At 32.9% G+C, this 22126-nt stretch overlaps 1 long non-coding RNA gene across 1 annotated transcript; it reads right to left on the bottom strand.

Moving 5' to 3' along the window:
* Positions 1 to 1164: 1164 nt before the first annotated feature.
* Positions 1165 to 21667, bottom strand: LOC144369331 (uncharacterized). The gene is made up of 3 exons (XR_013428848.1): positions 21590 to 21667; positions 20384 to 20521; positions 1165 to 1758 (listed from the first exon to the last, which is right to left on the bottom strand). It is a non-coding gene; the product is annotated as an uncharacterized LOC144369331 (long non-coding RNA).
* Positions 21668 to 22126: the final 459 nt, after the last annotated feature.

Raw genomic sequence — 22126 nt, 5'->3', positions numbered from 1 at the left:
ATTATTTCCTTCTTCCTCTAACTTTGGTTTAGTTTTTCTCTTTTTTTTTTCTAGTCTCTTCCAATATAAAAATAGATATTGGTTGTGATTTTTCTTCTTTTTTAGTATAAATACTTGCAGCTATAATTTTTCTCTCCTTTTTTTGCTACGTTACAAACGTTTGGTTTCTTGCTTTTTTTTATTTGTCTCAAGATATTTTGTAATTTCCCTTGTGATTTTTTCTTTGACTTGTTAAGTATTAAAGATTTTTAGTGATTAAGTGGATATTTGTAGATTTCCCTATTTTTCTGCAATTGATTTCCAGTTTTATTCCATTACCACCACAGAAGCTACTTTGTATGATTTCAATTAAAACATTAAGGCTTACTTTATGGCCTCACATTATTATCTATTCTAGAGAATATTCTATAACCACCTCAGGAAAAAATATTTAATGTAGTATTGTGGTGTAATGTGTCCTATTTGTCTGTGAGGTTCCGTCAATCTTTAGCATTGTCCAAGTCCTCTAATTCCATCTTGAATTTCTGTATTCATTCCATTATTAAATGTAGATATGAGGTCTCTGATATGAAGCCTCTTAATATTATTGTAGAGCTATCTCTTTCTTCCTTTAGTTGTGTCAATTCTTCATTTACTTAGGAGTTCTGATGTTTGGTACATATGTTTATAATAATCATGTCCTTGATTTGCCTCTTTCATCTTTATCTAATGACCTTCTTTGTTTCTTACATAGTTTTTAACTTAAATTCTACTTTTAAATATTAGAAAAGCTACACCTACTCTCTTTGGGTTACCAACTGCATGTAATATATATTTTTGGTACTTTAAATTTCAATTCATGCATATTTTTAGACCCGAACTGAAACTCTTTTAGCAAGAAAATAGTTACATCCTCTTTCTTTATAAAATTTATTCTAACAACCATTGTCTTTTGATTGGGAGGTTTAATATATTTGAATTTAAAAGAATTATGGTTAGGGAATTATGCTGCTGAATTGTTAATTTTTTTCTCTGTATAATATCTTTCTAGCTACAACATCACTAGGTGTTCAGAAGTTTTCATTCCACAATCTTAAGGGACCACTCTTGGACACTCAGCCCTTTCCTGACTGTCATTATGCAACACATCACTGTAGTAAAGAAAAACAGAACTTCAGCTCAATCAATCAGAAATAGCCAGTTAGACTGTAATCATTTAATCAGGGACTTTCCAATGTAACAAATCCAATAAAGCAACTGTAGAATAACAAATCAATTATTTACTCTAACAAAAGTTTTCCTTTGCATTCCTTCATTGGAGCTTATAAACCACCTCTAGTTTGGAGTAGTCTAATTCATTACCCTTGTTTGCTTAAATAAACTCTTTGATTTTTTGCCTCAGTTTACCTTTTAAACAGCACAATATAGGACATTCCAATTAGAAACAACAAAATTATATGGGAGTTTAGGAAATATTCTTAAAAATATGAGTCTAATATGCCTAAAGTATGTAAACTCTGTAAGTTAATTCAGATGAAGTTTAATAATTTAATGAAATTATTTAATCAAATTATTTGTTTCTAAATAAGAAAATATTCATGTTTGTTTTAGACATATTTTTCATTGCTGTGACCAAAAGACATGAAAAGAACAATTATCGAAGGAAAAGTTTTTTTGGGGGGCTCACAATTTCAGAGTTCTTAATCCATACATGGCTGACTCCATTCCTCAGGGCCTGAGGTGAGCATCATGTTTGAAGTGTGTGGTGGAGGAAAGGAGCTGAAAGGAGAGAGAGAGAGAGAGAGAGAGAGAGAGAGAGAGAGAGAGAGAGAGAGAGAGAGAGAGAGAGTTAATTCTCTTTGCTGCAGACAAAATATAGTCAAAGGCACCAATGACTCACCTCCTACAGGCACACCCTTCTTGCCTACAGTTAATCCCTATCAATGGATTAATGCACTGATTAGGTTCGGATTTCATAATACAATCATTTCACCATTAAACTTTCTTGCATTTTCCCATACATGAGCTTTTCAAGGGACACCTCATATTGAAGCCATAACAATGTATATAGAATATTGATGGAAGAAGGAATTTAAATGATATGGTTATATTTTTAAAACAATACAATTTAAGAGGAATTTATAATTTTCCTAAAACTTCTCTTGAAGGCACAGTAGTGAGTACATTCCTTATAATTGTAACAACTGTGTGGCTGGAATTTCCTGAATAATCTGAAAATATTATAAAGATATGGTGTTCATATCAACTTTAGTTTATAATTCTAAATAGATAATGAAATGAATTAATGGTTATTTAAATTAACTATAATTCATCCAGTTACTACCCAGAAAAATGTGTGTGTATGTGTATGTACACACACACACACACACACACACACACACACATATATATATATATATATACACACATATATAATAAGCTTTTTTCAAGCAGTGTAATAATAGTTTTGTAATAATGGTTTCTGGCAGAAATGCATTTTCACATAGCCCTATGCTAAAATTAAGCAGTCGGAATACAAACAAGCTGGATTCAATGTCCAAGTTTTTTATTATTTGTAGAAGTTGTCAGCAGTTGACATAAAAACTGAAATTCATTGACTGTCTTAAGGGCAGGTTTAAAGTGTCACTAATAATTGCTCTATCACAGTTATTGTACTGATTTAGAGTCTCAATTCTTGCTGATTATGTATGTGAGAAATATTTTTTATTATTTTAAGTAGAGAAAGCTTTTCTTCTATCACCATTTTTTTTACAAATTTAGACAGGCATACCCATTTCCTATTTATTCTGTCATATAAAGAAAAAATTGTTTTATAGCTCCTTTTTTATTCTATATATGGTGATTAACTTTTCTATGCCCATTATTTGTAGCATAGTTGCCAAAATATGCAATTTTTGACACCCAGAAAGATTATGGCAATTAATCTGTGGTTATATAATAGTAAAAAATTTCATATAAACAGGGATTGCATGAATAAATGTGATGAGCAGTTCCAAAACATTCATGGATTACTTCCCAGTCACCTGCAAAATGTTAGCACTGAGAATATACTAAATCGGGAGTATTCATTCATCAATGTGTAGATATCATGGATTGAAAATTGTTTATAAAGGTGGATGTGGATGCAAGCCTATAATTCCAGCAAATTGGGAGGTTGAGGCAGGAAGTGTGCAAGTTCAAGACCACCTCAGCAACTTAGCAAGGCCCTGTCTCAAAATACAAAAAAAAAAAAAAATCAAAAGAAAAGGGCTGGTGATTTGGTTCAGAAGTTAAGCTTAAAATACTCATAGTTTTTATGTCTACTATAGATTATAATTGATGAAATTTGATAAATATACTAAGAAACAAAAAGTAGATTTAAAAAACTAGTATGTTTGTTTTTTATTGTCATATAATACATAATTAAATAGTGTAATCAAAAAAGGCATCTGCAAAGGGGATACACTTTTAACAAGTATATTTATTTTGTTTTGAAAGAAAACATGAGGTTTCTGAAGCAGAGACAAAGTTATTCCTTATAGTTATAAATGCATTGGTTCTCCTTGCATCCACTTTTTTTTTTTTAACTTCAGGGTGAGATAATGATATCAGATGTCACTCTTCTTTTTTATGTTTTTTTTAATGTAATTTTTAAATTTATATATGACAGCAGAATGCATTACAATTCTTATTATATAGAGCACAATTTTTCATATCTCTGTATACATAGTATATTCACACCAATTCGTGTCTTCATACATGTACTTTGGATAGTAATGATCATCACATTCCACCATCATTAATTATCCCATGTCCTCTCCCTTCCCCTCCCACCCCTCTGCCCTATCTAGAGTTTTTCTATTCCTCCCATGCTTCCCCTCCCTACCTCACTATGAATCAGCCTCCTTATATCAAAGAAAATATTCAGCATTTGTTTTTTGGGGATTGGCTAACTTCACTTAGCATTATCTTCTCTCATCCATCCATATACCTGCAAATGTCATAGCTTTTATTCTCTTTTATTGCTGAGTAACAATCCACTGTGTACATATGCCACATATTTTTTTCCTTTTAAAAAAGGGAATGTTTAAACCACAGGAAAATCACAAAGTTTATGAATCTAGAAGATTGTATGTAATGTAGCCATCTGATACCACCTCTGAAAAGAAAGTGAGAACTTTAAGCTTTCAAATATTTTACTGTCATTTGGAGGAGAAATGCTTGGTTTGGGGTTTCATAACCCTTTGAAATATAATCACACTTCTATGGGGAGTAAAACTCTCTCCAGAGACCTATCACTATCTTGAATATGCACTATATTCATGATATTTAGTCATTGCTTTACTTCCATGACTATTATAGTTATCTCAGATTGCAACTATTGCTGTCAATATTTGTTCAGAAAGCTTAATTATAAGAAAACTTCAAAAAATAATAGTATAAAATTAAAAGAATTATGAGACTAATAACAACAATTTTGAAAAATAGGACTATCCAAGAAGTCAGTAGGTTTAAAGATTTACTAGGGGAACAAAAAGATAATGAACAAATAACAGCAGAAAATATCTAGATGTGCTTGAGGAATTTTGAGAAAACCAGTGTAGTGCCTGCAGAGATTACACTAGTGAAGGGATCCACTGAGTGCAAAGTAACTAAGACACCAAGTGGGCAACCCAGAAGTGTGGCAAATGGGCAGAATGGGATGAACACAAGATAAAATGTGTCTCGAGTACCTGTACAATATCTCCTGAGGTGTGGAATAATGGAGATCACAATTAAACATATCTAAAAACAATTTTTTTTTCTAATTTGAAACTTTAATTTACTTTGTAGCTTTATCAGAAATATTGGCCTGTTTGTTCCCCACTATCACTATATAAAACTAGAATCATCTAGAAATTTGTCATAATTTTCCTCCAAAAATCCATCTCCCCCCAAAATTTAATATCATCAGATACACTAATGTTATTATAAATTCACTGTATTTTTTTTTACAGTGGCATCTCTTCTCTCTTCTCTAGCCTTTCCACTGTTACTCATACTCCAAACTAACCTAGTATGAGTTTTCTAAATTGACCTTTTTAAGGAAGTTAACCACCTATTAGAAATCCTTTAAGGATTCTGCATTTCTTTCTTTCTTTTTCTTTTCTTTTCTTTTGTGAGGGGGAGTGGGATTGAACTCAGGGGCATTTGACCACTGAGCCATGTCTCCAGCCCCATTTTCTATTTTATTTAGAGATAGGGTCTCACTGAGTTGCTTAGCATCTTGCTTTTGCTGAGACTGGCTTTGAACTTTCGATCCTCCTACCTCAGCCTCCCCAGCCCCTGGGATCACAGGCATGAGCCCATGCCCAGCGATCCTTCTTATTTTTCACACACTCTTTCTTCTCTGAGTGCTGCCTATCTCACTTATTGGTTTGTCTTCTCCCACTCAGGTACATGTACATTTATTCTTAAAGTGCAGTTGTTCACCCGGGGCATTTATTCTAAAAATGATATTGTTTACCAGGTGCATTTATTTTTTCAGTGAATAAATCTGCTAAAAGTAATTGTGACTGAAAAAAGTAATTGTGATTTAAAAATATGATTGGAACAAAGTTTTTCTCTGCTTTGAACATATTTCATTTATTATACTAACCAATTCCCTATATCCTTTACAATTCACATCAGTATCACATTCTCTAGGAAATATTATCTTCCTTTTGATTATGTTTTTAAAGGCTTGTCTTTGTGATTTCCTGACATTTCACCATGCTTCTATCATATGATTTCTAAAAGTCATTGTTACATTTTCAGAATATTTTTCTAGATATTACCTCTCCAAAAATATTGTATTATTTTTTTTTACTTAAGACTATTCCTAGTTCTAAATATGTGTGCTCAAGGAAATTTTGTCGAATAAGAGAGTAAATTAATGAATAAATTAATTGCACAACTGGATAAATGGTGCATTTATTGAATGCCTACTGTGTATCATCAAAATATAAAAGCAAGGAGTGACATCAAGATGTATTTACTTGGAAAATTAGCAGCATGAAGCACTTTTTCTTAATGGCTTTTGTTATAAATATATGTATTGAAGAAGTTCAGATTATATAATCTTCTGAATAAAAATGACTAATTAGTTAATTTACCCCTTTCATCTATTTTTATAAACATATAAAAATGACATTTTCTAACTATATTTATTTTATTCAAATATTGATGCATTTGGGATTATTCTGTCTGGAGCTATTACAAGTAACATTTTATAATAAATCAGGTTGTGTATATATTGAGAGACAAGCATGAATTACTATTGGCTATAATCTTTGCACTGGCATTCCTAAGTCACAGAATATCATTGTCAGTCTTGTCATATAAAAAAAAAGTTTTCTGTGATGATATGTTTATAACAGTTATATAAGGAAAGATTCATTTCTTCTTATCCTCATGAGTGACTATACTGTTGTCTTTATCCTCATATTTTTTATCTGTATATTGTAATTATACATGCTAATGTGATTCATTGCTATTGTTTGTACATGTATAAATGTATAAAATATGATCGACCCATATCACTCTGCAGTATTTCCACTTTCTCTTCTCTCTTCCCTCTACCTGGTCCATTTCCTCTATTCTACTGATCTCCCTTTCACTCTCAGGAGATTTCCCCTTCACACCACCTTCCCTTTCCTTTTTCTTGTATAGCTTTCACATGTGAAAGAAAAATATATGACCCTTTTGACTTTTTTTGTATTAACATAGTGTTCTCAAGATTCATGTATTTTCCTGTAAATGAAATGTCTTCTTTATGGATGAATAAAACTTAATTGTTTATAGTTTTAATTTGAATTTCCTTAATTGCTAAGATTCTGAACATGTTTTTCATATATTTGTGGGTCATTTGTATTTCCTTGTTTTGAGAAGTGTTAGTTCATATTTGCTCATTTATTAGTTGGGTTATTTGTTTTTTTGATGTTAAGTTTTTTGAGTTCATTATATATACTGAATTTAACCCTCTGTCAGAGAGTAGCTAGGAAATATTTTCCTCCTGTTCTGTAGGTTCTCTCTTCACATTATCAACTGTTTCCTTTTTGATTTTGAACGTTTTAATTTGATGCAATACCATTTATTAATTAATTAATCCCAATTCCTGGTTTTCAGCATTCTATTAAGAAAATCATTGCCTATGCCTATATGCGGAAGTGTTGACCCTGCATTTTCTTTGAGAAATTGCATGGTTTCTCATGTAATTCCTAGGTCGTTGAACCATTTCGAGTTGACTTTTGTGCAAGGTGAGGGAGAAAAGTCTAATTTCATTTTTCTAAATATGAATAAACAGATTTCCCAGCACAATTTGTAAAATAGTATCTTTTCTCCAATGTATGTTTTTGGTATCTTTGTCAAGGTTAAGACGACTTTACCCATGTGGGTTTGTCTCTGTGTCTTCTATTCTGTTCTATTGGTCTATGTGTCTCTTAATGCCAGTACCAGGCAAGTTTTGTTACTATAGCTCTGTAGTATAATTTGAAGTCAGGTAATGTGATGCCTCCTGAACTGTGTATTTAGGTTAGAATTGTTTGCTATATTCTGTGTCTTTTATTCTTCCAAATTAATAAAAACATTAACTAGTAATGTTTTTACTAGTTCTTTGAAGAACATCATTGATATTTTGATGGAAATTGCATTGAATCTTTATATTGATTTTGGTAATATGGCCATTTTGACAATATTAATTCTGCCTTTCCATGAACATGGAAAATTTAGCTACCTTCTTTTGTATCCTTCAATTACTTTCTTCTGTGTTCTATAGTTAGACTATAGAGATTTTTCACTTTCTTCATTGGATTTATTTCAAGATATTTTAATTTTTACAAGCTAATGTAAATATTTTTTCCCCTGATTTTTTCCTCAGCAGATTCATTATTTATATATAACAATATTGATTTTTGTATGTCGATTTTATAACCAGCTATTTTGCTGAATTACCTCTGTAGTATTCTGGTGGCATTTTAGGACTTCTAAATATAGGATCATATCATCTTATAGTGATAATTTGACTTATCCCTTTCCTAATTTTATTTCCTTCTCTTGCTAAATTACATCAGTTATCATTTCTAGTACTATATTGGATAGGAGTAGTGAGAGTGGACATCCTTGTCTTGTTCTGGATTTTAAGAGAAATACATTCTGTTTTCCCCATTCACTATGATGTTGACTTTGGGTTTGTGTTGTGCAGCCTTCATGGTATTGACAGAAGTTTCTTATACCCCTTATTTTCTTAATTTTTAAATCCTAAATGAGTGCTGAATTTCATCAAAGGATTTTTTGCATCTATCAAAATACTGAGATTTTTTTAAAATTTTATTGATGTGGTGAATTACTTCTATTGATTTATATATGTTAAATCATCTTTGCAAACCTGGAATAAAACTGATTTAGTCATGATATAAAATCTTCTTAATATGCTGTTGAATATTATTTGATATTTTATTAAAAATTTTTGCATCTAAGTTAATCAGGGATATTGGTCTGTAGTTTTCTTTCCTTGTTGATTCCTTGTTTTGGTAACTAGGTGATACTGGTTTCATAGGATGAATTTAGGAGAATTTCATATCCTTGACATTTCTCTGAATAATTTGAGGAGCATTGACATTGCTTCTTTATACCAGAGAACTGACATTGTTCTGGTAAAAGGCAGCTGAGACTTCAGCTGACTTTAGGTTTTTCTTTGTTGGAAGGAATTTTTTTTTACTGCTTCTATCTCATTCCTAGTTATTGGTCTTTTTAGGTGGCATTGATTCAATTTAGGCAGGTCATATGTGTCTAGAAAAGTATCCATTTCTTCTCAGTTATTATATTGAAATATAAACTTTCATAATATCTCTAATGATCTTCTTTATTTCTATGCAGTCTAGGGTGAATTTTTCTTTTTCATCTCTAATTTTATTGATTTGAGCCCTCTCTTTTTTTGTTGTTTAGTTTGGCTAAGGATTTATTATTCTTGTTTATATTTTTAAATACTCAACTCATTTTTTATTGATCCTTTGTATTGTCTTGTTTTTTATTCTCTGTTTCATTGATTTTTGGCTCTAATATTAATTATTTACTTCCTTCTACTAATTTTGGAATTGGTTCATTCTCATGTTTCAATAGCCTCATGATGCATCATTAGGTTATTTTTGTATGTGTGACTTTCTGATTTTTATTATGTAGGCACCCATGGCTATAAACTTTCTTCTTAGAACTGCCTTTATAGAGTTCTGGTATTTTGTATCACTATTATTTCATGACTATAAGAATTTCATAATTTGTTCCTTTTTTTTTGGGATTTGCCACTTGTCATTCAAAAGTGTTTTTTTCAATTTCTTTGGGTTTATAAAATTTCCATAGTTGTTGTTTCTTTTTTGGTATTGATTTCTAATTTCATTCTATTGTGATCAAGTAAGAGGCAAAGAATTATATTGATTTTTTTTGTACTTGCTAAGAGTTGTTTTGTGGCCTAAAATGTAATGTCATTTGGAGAAAATTTAATGAAGACCTGAAAAAAAAAGTGACTTTATCAGTTGTTGAATGAAATATTCTATAAATGCATAGTAAATACATGTGATTTCTAATAATTTTTAGATCTTAAATGTCCTTGCTGAGATTATGTCTTAATGAATTATTTGTGAGAAAGGTGTTGAAATCAACAAGTACCATTGTACCAAGTTTTATCTTAGTCTTTAAGTTGAGAAGTGTCTTTTTTATGTAATTAGGTACACCAATGTTTGGGCATAAATGTTTACTGTTTTAATATCTTCTTGATGAATGTTTTCCTTTACCAGTAAAAAGTGACCTTCCTTGCCTCTTCTGATTAATTTTGGCTTTAAGTCTGCTTTATTAAATAGGAGAGTAGCTACTCCTGCTTCTTTTCAAGCTCCATTTGCATGCTGAATAAAATTTCCATTTTTCCACTTTCAGCCTATGGATATATTTCTTCTTTCTTTTTTTCAGCACTGGGGATCAAACCATGGACTGCGAAGCCCATATTCTACCACTGAGCCATATCCTCAGCTCTAGGTGAGTCTTTTGCTAACACTATATAGTTGGGTCTTATTTTTAAAATATATTCTGTCAGCCTATGTCTTTCAATTGGAGAGTGAGATCATTTATGTTCATTGTTGTTACAAAGAAATTTATCTTAATTCTTGCAATATTTCTTTATTTTTAATGCTTAATTTTTTTGTGTTTCTCAAATGCTTAACTACTATCCATATAAGATTTGTTCATTTGTAAGCCCTAGAGATTGTTTTGATTTTTTTTTTTTGTATGCAGTGTTTCTTTGATTATTTTCTGTAATGACAGCTTAGTATTCATGATTTTTTTTTTTAGTTTTTGATTATTTGGGAGGGTTTTTACTTCTTTTCCAGTTCTGAAGAAGCTTTTCTGGATATAGTTTTCTTGGTTAATAATTGTTTTCTTTCAGAACTTGAAATTCATCATTCCAATTCCTCTTGAATTTTATATTTTTTAAAAATATTTTTTAGTTGTCAATGGGTTTTTATTTTATTTATTTATATGCAGTCCTGAGAATCAAAACCAGTGCCTCATACATGCTAGACAAGTACTCTACTACTGAGCCACAACCCCAGGCCCTGGATTTTAGTTGTCGATCTGAGAAATCAGAAGGAGTTTGACTGGTTTGTCTCTAAATGTGACCTTACAGTTTTATCTTTAGGTTTTTGAAATTCAATCTATTCTCTATATGTTCTGCATTTAATTATAATTTGTCACGGAGAGGTTCTTTTCTGATCTTGTTTATTTGAGGTTCACAATGGATCCTGTATTTGGATATCTTATCATTATCAAAATTTTACAAAATTTTCTGTTATTATTTCCCTGAAAAGTTTATCTAAGCCATTAGTCTGCACTTCAGAATGATCTTTGATTCCAATGTTTTTTTCAATTTAATTTCTTAATACTGTGACATTTCATTGTATATTCCGGTCATAATTACTTTTTTTCTTTTTTAAAAAACAATATTTTCTGAATATTCAAGGGCAGTCACTTCATCACCACCCTCCCCCTGGCAAAGTGTTCAGAGATACCAGGTTTTATAAAATTTTCAGTATATTTTCAAATTAGTTTTTAATAGTTTTTATTCCTGGTCTTTTAGGGCAGTGACCTAAAAAGGCCCACATATAAGAGAAGAAGGGAAATCCATCCCAACGGTTGCAAAAAAAAAAAAAAAAAAACAAACAAACAAACAAAAAAAAAAACAGAGGATATAAGAAATATTTCTGGTCTTTGGCAATGATTGGTGTGTTTTCACAGTATATAAGTATGTGAGGTGTACCCTCTATGATTGCTGTCCTTCATTTCACAACTCTATGTAATGGAGAGTCATGACAGTGATCTAGATATAGACTCATCATAGATGTGGTGTTCATAGTATTTGAATTAACATTTTCTCTGTTTTTGTTGTAGGAGTGGATGGCCATGAGTAGGACCTGAGCACCCCTAGCCATTCCTACTTGTGACCTTTGTTAGTTTGGGTTTGTATCTTTTATATTCTTTGAATAAAAGTACTGTTGAAGTTTGAATAGAATTTGTGTGTAGAACAAGGTGTGCTGTCTCTTAGCTGGGATTAATTCAGCAGCAGAGTTTTTATACTGTGAATGTGCAGTGTAGAATGTGTAGGCTAGAATCCCAGCTCCTCATAGAAAATGGGAAAACAAACAATAGCAACAACAATGCAAATAATAGACTGCATTAAAATTAATAGGTGGTGTTGATGATATATATATATATATATATATATATATATATATATATATACATATATCACTAATTGCCATAAAAACAGGAATGGTAGGGTCGGAAATTTCCTACAGCAAAACAATAAATATCATGAACTAGATCTGTCAATAAAATAAAATCAGATGTCAAGTAGATCATCCACTGTACTAATAACTGCAATAATATGAGTGGTAAGGGCATAAAATATACAATGCAAGTAGACATAAAAGGTGGTAAAATTATAGTTCATTAAGAGAAAAAACAGTTATAGTTAATTAAGTGAAAGAAGGTAAAATTTAGAATGTTCAAAATGTGAACAGAGAAAACAGAAGGTATGTAGCAACTAATGGCTATACAAAAGGAGGAGGAAAAAATAAGAGAAACTGAAGTGGGAGGTATAGAGAGAACAAGAGAATTCAGCTATTAGAGGTAAATGAATGGAAAGAAAGAGAAATAAAACAAGCAAACAAAACTACAACAACAACCAAAAACCCTAACCCTCAAAATACAAAATGAAGAACAATTGTAAAAAAAATCTTAAGTGAGAAAAATAGACGTGTGTGTGTTCATATATATATGAACAAATAAACACACACAAAGAAAGCATTGTCTCTACTGCAGTGATCAATACTTTCAATAAGAATAGATGTTCCCCAACTATCTTTCCATTTCTTCTTGGGTTATGTATTCCTTAGAGAGAGCAAGAGCTGTAATAGTTCTGTCAATAAAATAAAATCAGATGTTCTTTTCTGTCACTCACCAAACTTCCAAATGAAAGGTCTAAAACTTAAACTTGTTTCATCTTTCCTTCTTACCTGTGTAAGGTAGGATGAAATGGAAATTACTGTTAATTATAGTTGTGTCTGGATAAACCAAATAGATCCACTCACATGATAGGGAAGCTGCCGAGTTCTAAGTGTGGAGTTCTCATGGCTGGGATTTAGCTCTAAACAGTCCTTTTGAACTTTGTTAGGTGGTATTTAATTCAGAAATATTAGGGCAACACACTGCTTTGGGCAAGACAGATAACAATCTCTGCTGAGCATCTGGATTTAAGTAAAGTCCTTAGGACTCTACTCAGGACAAAGGAGCAAGCCCTACACAAGTCTGTCACAATCAGCCACCCATGAATATACCTTCCCAGACATAGTCCAGAGTATATTCATGCCCACCTGTTCAGTTTTCTGACCTCCTTCACCTGGTCATGTGAGCTGGCAGACTCAAAGGGAAAGTGATTTGTACTCCCCTTCATGTCTCTTGACTTGAATACATCTGAGTACAATTTTTCTCTGTGCCCTTTTAATCATGTTTTTCTAGGTGCACTTCAGGTTACAAGGTAGGTGCTTGCTGGGACAATAAGGCAATGTTTGCTATAATATCCCAGATTCTGGCAACATCGAGCTGCAATGTGGCTTCCTCAAGATGGCTCCCTGCTTCATCTGTCCGTTTGATAGTTGAGAAACACAAAGTTCTTTTCAAACACCACTTTACTGTTTACTGGGCAGCCTTTCGTTTATCTAAGTATGGCTGCTTTTTTGTTCTACAGGTTATTCCTTGCCAAATTTGTGTATTGTGTTTCTCTGTTTGTGCTATCCTTCCCCTCTGTGATAAACTAGTGCCACTGCCACAACTGGCTTGGGTTGACTCCAGTGAGCTCTTTCTTGTCCTTTGTTTAACACACGTGAATTTCTGGGTGCTTAAGAGACCCTGACTATCTGATACTGATTTCATTGAATTCCCATTGTCATCCACCTTGTTGCTTATTCTTGCAAATAAATCGTAAAACACAGATCATCAGGGAACCCAGGCTTCTTCTAAACCACCATCTAAAATACCCTCTGCGTCAGTCTTCCAATGCTCATTTTTTAAATACCTGTTTTTAAATTACTAATTATCTTAAGCAGATTTTTATATTTTTTAAAAAATGACTTTATTTCTTTATATAAGAACCCATGTCTTTCTCATTGATTTTGGGAAAAAAACAATAAATCTGAGTATTTCTCTTTGAAATGGTTTTTTGAATAAAAATACCTGTTGTTTATTTCTTCTAAACATTTGGTTCTTAAGTAATGATATGCTTATAGGAAGCTAAAAGAACAGTACATAGGGAATTCTATTTTCCCTTTACCCAGTTTCCTACAATGGTTATATCTTACATAATTGATAATACATTACCAAAAATAAAAATTGAATTGGTATGATGCATGTATACAACACAATATCATCTAATTCCATGGGAATTTGCATAACCATCTCCGCAATCATCATATAAAAGTATTTTATCACAATATCAGCCTCATTAAGACTGAGAAGTGGTGAAAGTTCTGTCGATAGGCCTTTCCTATTCCCTTCAGCAAAGAACAGAATGTTGAAACCTTTCCACCAGGTAAAGAAAGTGACTCTATGGAAGAAATCCAGTTTTATATACATTAAGAATAAATTTCAACTCTCTATTTAACATTTCTGATACCACCCTCACTGAAAAACTGTATAACCTCATTACATCCTGGTTAAAGGTAGCAGTCCTTATATACCCCAATAAAAATTTGGGAGCACTAAGGGAAGTGACATCACAATTTTTTTTCTCTGGTATTTGCTTGTAGTAAAGTAGCTATTTTCTAAAAGTGTTCTGCCTTACTAGGCTACCCCTTAACTATCTTTGTTTTGTTGTCTGATTTATTTATTTAGTTATAACCACAAATAACTTTTTTCTGAAAAACTATTCTATCCATACTAGCCTACAGTGTCAGCTTTTACATGAACAAATTCTCCATTTTTTCTGGGCTCAATTTTGTTTTAATGCTCTCTTGTTATATGTTCCATTTTCTATTATTCTATTTGCTTTACATATATGTACATATATTCATTGTATTTTCTTTATTTATATAACATCTTAATTTCAGACAAAATAGATTTTTCTTTTATCATTTTTTCTATGAATATTTTTTGTTTGTTTTTTATATTTATTTATTTTATTTATATATAATAGCAGAATGCGTTACAATTCTTATTGGTTGTATATATAGTATACTCACATATATACACAATGGGATATTACGCATCAATAACAGAGAATAAAATCATGGCCTCTGTAGGTAAATGGATGGAATTAGAGAAGATAATGCTAAGTGAAGTTAGCCAATCCAAATAAACCAAATGCTGAATGTTTTCTTTGATATAATGAGGCTGATTCATAGTGGGATAGGGAGAGGGAGCATGGGAGGAACAAATTCTAGATAGGGCAGAGGGGTTGAAGGGGAAGGGAGGGGTCATGGGGAAATTAATGATGGTGGAATGTGATGATCATTACTATCCAAAGTTCATGTATAGAGACACAAATTGATGTGAATATACTATGTATACAACCAGAAAAATAAAAAATTGTGCTCTATTTATGTAATAAGAATTGTAATTGCAATTCGTTTTTCTATGAATCTTGATTTTCTTAATAGCTTTTAAGAATATTTTAATTTTTTAGCTTAGATAATCTTGTACATTTTTGTTGGAATAAAATTTATTCCATTTGATTTCCTCTGTGTGCTTATTATCCATAATTAAAATAATTTCCAAGACAATAAATGAAAATAATATTTTAAAGATATGTGTTACCTCTAAGTCAATTTATATATTCAATGAAATCACAAGCAAAAAACAAAAAATATTTTATGACAAGACATATTTTGAAAAGATTGACAATTTGATATCCACATTTGTCCCTTAATGTTATAAAATAGTAAGCATAATTGAAAATTACTCTTGTTGTATTTAAAATTAGTTTTCTTAAATACCCCTCTATAGACTGGTCTTATTAGTAGATTTCCTTTTATGATCATACTGACAGAGGCTGTGATAACTTCAGTTTGCTTTTCAGAAAATATAATTATGTTATCTGATTCCCACATGTGCAATTAATCTAATGATACCAAAACTAAAGTATTATGAAAGGGACATGCTGAATTTTGAAAGACAAGGCTCATTTCTATTATTTTCATTACAGATGAGAGGACCTCTAATCATACTTGTCTGTGATTTCTAGGATGGCTGATGTACTGTGAAGGTATAGTCTGATGAGCAAGAGTTTTCAGACTACAACTGAGAGTAGTTGGAGAGAGCAATGCTTGGCAAGAATCTACACTTGAGTGGAGATGCAAGGATGCATCTCAGAAAGGTAATGATTCTGCTTAAATCCAATCTCATGTTCTTTCTATAATAAGGGAAGGAATTTTCAGTACAAGCACAAAAGATATGACCTCATCCTTTTAGCTTCTTCTCTTAGTTTACAGTTCTTATTATCTAAAGTAAGATATTTACTCTTTTGAAATTGCATTTATAGTAATGGGTAATTAACTATTTGAAACTAGATATACATAAATACATTATTTGAAAGAACACCTGCTATACTAACCAAGAGTACACACAAACTATGTTCTATGGATTTGGACTAGTCATGTGATATCCATAGGACTCACTTTTCTATAACAACTTGGCCATATAAACAATAATTTCCTAATTGAGAATATCTATTAACTTCCTTCTGAAAATTACATTAGGTTATCTTTTAAACTATTTCTTCTCAGTTTAAAACCTACTGCTTGGGCTGAGGAGGTGGCTCAAGCAGTAAGGCGCTTGCCTGGCATGCACAGGGAGCTGGGTTCCATCCTCAGCACCACATAAAAATAAACATGTTGTGTCCACTGAAAACTAAAAAATAAATATTAAAAAATTCTCTCTCTCTCTCTAAAAAATAATAAATAAATAAATAAATAAATAAAACCTACTGCTCAAGGTCCAGGGATAAATCATGTATTCTTTTATTTATTTTATGAATTTTAAAATTAAAAAGAGTTACAATCAATGGAATATAGTCATAATATAAAGTGTGCAGAATCAAAATTGCAATAAAGATGTAATTCTAACAAATTCTTATGGACAATAGAAAAATGCATCCTATTTTCTTTCCCTAATTTTTAGTGCCATTTTAACTCTCTAAACTCCTATAATATTCATATAGATCCTTATCAATTTTTTTGTCAGTCATAGCTCTTTTATTCAAATCACCTGGAGCAGTTTGTTTTCCGTTAGACACAAAATTTATTTTTATATTTATATTATATTCATGGAGTTCCTTGTAATGCCAGAAGTTAAGGTACAGTACTCCGTGTGTAAATGTTTATATGTTTAGAAGAGAGAGAAAAAGCATACGAGAACAAGCTACAGGTGTTGATGAAAAAAAATAAGAACTTACTAGTATGAAATTGATATCATTTATCTTCTTTCCTATATTTTTTTCTAGCTTCTTCAACTTTCTACACACACACACACACACACACACACACACACACACAAAATGCAATTCTAGTGTGGTTTAGTGCTTCCCTGTGGGAAGAAATGTAGCTGCACATTCAAATTCCTCAAACCAAAAAGTAATCAATACACTTTGGCAGGTATGTTGTTTTAGAAGAAAATTGTTTTTGTACTTCTTTAAAGAAGAACAGTGAGTATCTAGGAGAAGAGAAATCTAACCTTGGAAATAACTGCATTTATCTTTCTTCAAAAGAGAAATTTTAAAAAGAAAGTTAACTTTGAAACTATAATTAACTAAAATCTTTTTCATAGGAAAGATATATGGTTCTAGTAAAGGAAAAAAAATATGTCAGTAACCTACAGAAAATGTAAACGTCATTAAATCGAAGGAATGTGTGGCTGCTCCATGAATTTAAATCACATACCCAACTTTATTTTCAGCTTATATGTGGGTACTTGTATTTCTTTTTAAATGTGTATTCATTATGCAGTAGGATGAGTAGTGATGGAAACCTAAAATTAAACTTAACTAGTTTCCTGATTGTTAAAACTAAATTGACCCCATAAAACTTTTAACATATGATAAAATAGAATTTAGTGCTTCGGGAAGGGGAAGAACATTATTAGACTTATTGAGGCCTCTTCAACATTTCCACGTATGCCTGTAAGTGAAAAATAAGTGAATTTGTGTTCAGGTAAATTACTCTTGTGATAAATGGTAACTTTAGAAGCTACCTAATGGGTTAAGATAATAACAATTGACTTCACCCCAAAGTAGAATTAACCCAGAGATAACTGTGAATCCAGCAAATTCTGAAATTTGTGAAAGTTCTTTACTAAATTTGTGAGCTAGTAGTTATAATTTACCTTGGCACTTCATCACTTAAAATGGGCTTATGTTGGAAGAGTTAAAAGCAAAATATATTGAACAAAATGTTTTTAACAAATATATGTAAGTGCAAAAAAATGATAGATTGAAACATCTAAGAACTGATCAGTCTTATTATTATTTATTTGTACTACATTTTACATAAAGTGAAACTGACAGATTTTGAAGTGCCTGTCAGAGGGGAATAATGGAAGGTTGAAAGTCATCTCAGGAATTCTCTTCTATCTAAAAGAAACATGTGGGATGGCAGAATGGAGCTAGGCAGCAATAGCTGGACTCCCCACAACACAGAAAGGAGGCAGCGAAGCAACAGCTGATCTGAGAGGTGGATGACAAAATAAATGCTCTATGACTCAATATTACAAAATGTGAGACCTAGAGAGACTTGAAGGTTAGATACCAGAGTACAAAACATGGACAATTCCCTAGCCAAATCCCAGACCAGGATGGGGGAAAAGGGACAAAAGAGAAAAAGCATAAAAGCACATGAATTCAACAATATCTGCAAAGAAAGCAGAACACTTCAAATTATGATGGGAAAGGCTGCATCCTTGAAGCAGATCTGTTAGGCAAAAGGCAGATGAGGATGGTGGGAACATAAGGTTAAGAGAATAATGCTATAAAATGGGCTCACTGTGTTAACTCCAACCATGCTTCCTTTTCCAAGAAGAAATTTACCTGCAGCCCTGACTGGCCTTAGTAGACAGCATATATCACCTCTATCACCAAACTTCCTGTTTACTGCAGGAGAAATGCAGGCCCAAAAAAATGTTGATAAGAGGAACCCAAATTACACTGAAAGAGGAGACTTTTGTGCCCGTATCATGAAATTCTGGGAGATAAGAATAGTTCCTCCTACCCATAAAATCTGTAAGAATGTATGGGAAAAAAATCAAACTAGAACTGGCCAACAGGAACCAAGGTAACCTAGAGTGGCCATGACAGGGAGGACTGAAAGTCTGATGTCACTCTGTTGTCAGTCAAAAATCAAGACTTGGACCTGGGTGGGACTTTGTGGAGTCTTCTCTGGAATTCCCAATAAAACTTGAGTACAGGAGAGGCACAAGGTCCCTCTGCTCTCTGAGATGAACCACTTTCTCCCTTGAGAGTGTCCTCTTTTCCTTTTCCCCACCCGTTTAATAAACTCATCGATGTTTTTCTAAGCTATATGTCTGAAATCTTTCTGATTTGATTGCAAGAATCAGGGTTTGAAGAGGGGGGTCCTCATAGTGTCTCAGATTCCTCAAAAGACCCCAGCTATACAACAGATCCAGCAGTGTAAAAACCAAAGAGGGAAAAGAATGCCATGCTGGGCTCCACAGTCATTTTGTGGAGCCCACAGCAGACGAATCACACCCTGAAATCAACACAGCAATTCCCCCACTCCAAGAATCAGCAAAATAAACTGGGCACCCCAGCGGTGGGATTTCTTAAGACTCCATCTAGAAAGAACTTGTAGACAGATAGGTAATAGTGGAAAGTTGATGAATCTCCCTCCCCTTTACCACGAACAAGGAGAGTGGGATAGAGCAATCCCACCCAGGAAGTGTTTACACAACTCACTGCTCTGTACAGTCTTCAGGGCAGGTCTGACAGAGACAGAGTGAATGCCTGTAAATTCACGGTGGCAGAAGTGAAAGCACGAATCCCAGCCGCAGGGCAGTTTGGGCCCTGAGCAGAAGAAAGGGGAAAGAGAAGCTGTAAGGAGCACTGCTGACAACTGACGCTGGGGGAGAAGACTTGGTGAGACTTTGCCTCAGTCTTAGGTAGTCTTTGTTCCTGACTGTGGCCACAATCTGTAGTCTGTATAGGAATAATTCAAGAGAGAAACTGTCTGAATATCCAGCAGCATAGAGGAATGGTTCCCCAGATTGTGGCAGAAGCTAGAAGAAGGCTATGGTAATAAGATGCCTAACTCCACGGGAAGGTTAAAGCAAAGATGCTCAGATTTTTACCACAGACAGCAGTAGTTTAGTCAAGGCAGAAACTTGCCTGAGTTTCAGGCAGCTGAGAATGAGGTCTCCCAGTCTGACCCAGCTCCCAGACTCACCTTCAGCCATAGCTGACACTGGGCATGTTTGTATATACTGACTGGACTCTGCCTCAGTCATATTCAGGAGAAGGAATAGGTACCTGAGGTTCAAAACCTGGATTAATGGAACCTAGAACCCAGATGATAAGTTGAGCCTTTTTTATGCAGTAGTAAGACCAGGAATCCAGTGAGCTGTGTCAGCTGGGGTAATATGTGTGGCACATCAGATCTCCTGCAGAGAATCCACAACTATAGAAACCTTGTTAATAGGCAGCCACCAGTCTCTATACCACCATGAAAATGATCTTATATGGAGGAGCACGATGACCCATAGTAACCACAGCAACTGCCCAAAGTCCTGCATCCTTAAACCATACATAAAATAGAAACAACCACAACAGTCACAATACCAGTACCTTGTAGCAGTTAGCCACAGGTCCATGAAACAACCAGTGGGGGGTCCATAGCAAATGTAGGAGTGGCTTCTGTATCCCAGCACCTCTGGAGAAATCCAAAGGCAAAGAATGATGGACATCTTCTAAATATCCCAAATCCTAATGAAATACAAACCAAGGATCAAGAGGAATTTTCTTCACTTTGGCATGATTTACTATAAATAACTCTAATATTAACCTTGATTTTATATTCCTCTTTATCTTGATTATTTATTTGTTACTCTAATAGCCAATATGTACCTTCAACACATTTAAATGTATTTCTAATGGATTAAAGCATTAATTGAAATCATTCTGTTTTCCTAGGCCTAGTTTATATGTGATCCTCTTCCCCCTATTGTTTTCTCTTATATTATTTGCTACTGCCTCAACTAACTCCCATCCATATTTTTTTCTCATTTTTACTATATATAAATATATAGAGAGAAAAGGAATATATATATATATATATATATATATATCTTTTTCTTTCTCTCTTGCACAATCTTTATTCTTCCTATATTCAGTCCTCATATATTTTTATAGCAATTTTACTATATTTAATAACGAGTTCTTCAAACTTTTCTAGAAATTTACTACAAGCTTATAGCTGGATTAATGAAACTGTTGTGAGACAATATGAACAAGTTTTTAGATTTTGGTAAGATGAACTCTTACATGGCTTATCTCTGAAGTGCTTGTAGTAAATAGGATTCAGTGGCTTCTCTCAAAGTGCTGTTAATGCAGCACTTAGTGCTGCTAATAGTGGCCAAATGTTGAGTTGATTCAGTATTTGGATATTAACCTAACCCAGGGCTCTTAAGAAGAGTAAGCTCAGGACCTTGCTTAAATGAAGAATCAATAACTATCCCAATAGCTGGATAGACATACAAGCTATATGAAAAAGAAAGAGAACAAACATCTGGTGACATTTCAACATGTGACTCCATTGACACCATAGTGGAAGAAATGTCACCAAAAGTATTTAGAAATTTAGTAGTTAAAATGTTCTATGAGATAAAAAAAATTAAGGAATAGAACTGGGAAACATTATAGGAAGTAAAAGTAATTTAATTAAAGAGATTCTGAAAAATAATCAAATGAAAATCCTGGAAATAAATTACTTAAAAATCAAATTAAAAGTTCAATGGAGGGCTGGGGATGTGGCTCAAGCGGCAGCGTGCTCACCTGACATGTGCAGGGCGCTGGATTCGATCCTCAGCACCACATAAAAATAAAATAAAGATATTGTGTCCACCAAAATCTGAAAAATAAATATTTAAAAAATTCTCTCTCTCTCTCTCTCTCTCTCTCTCTCTCTCTCTCTCTCTCTCTCTCTCTCTCCCTCCCTCCCTCCCTCTCCCTCTCCCTCTCTCAAAAAAAATCAATGGAAAGAATCACCCATAGATTAAACCACTCTAAAGATTTTTCAGGCCTTGAAGACAATGTATATAATATTGAAAATAAAGTTGATCATAAATAAAAGATGTTAAGAGATCATGATCAGAATATTCAAAAAATCTGAGAAAGATTCAATAGACTAAATTTAAGGTTCACCATGGTAGATGAAGGCTCCAAAAGAGAAATTAAAGGGATATGTAATTTTTACAATGAAATAATATTAGAAAATGTTCCTAATCTTGAAGCAAGAATTAAAGACAGGCAGTCAGTGTTGCTAGGTAATAGGGTGGTATCATGAAAATGGAGGCCAGTTTGGGTCCAGCA

This window comes from Ictidomys tridecemlineatus, chromosome 12 (assembly GCF_052094955.1).
Source record: "Ictidomys tridecemlineatus isolate mIctTri1 chromosome 12, mIctTri1.hap1, whole genome shotgun sequence".
Taxonomy (NCBI): Eukaryota; Metazoa; Chordata; class Mammalia; order Rodentia; family Sciuridae; genus Ictidomys; species Ictidomys tridecemlineatus.
The sequence above is the reverse complement of the archived record's forward strand: the minus strand, read 5'-3'. Positions and strand labels throughout refer to the sequence as shown.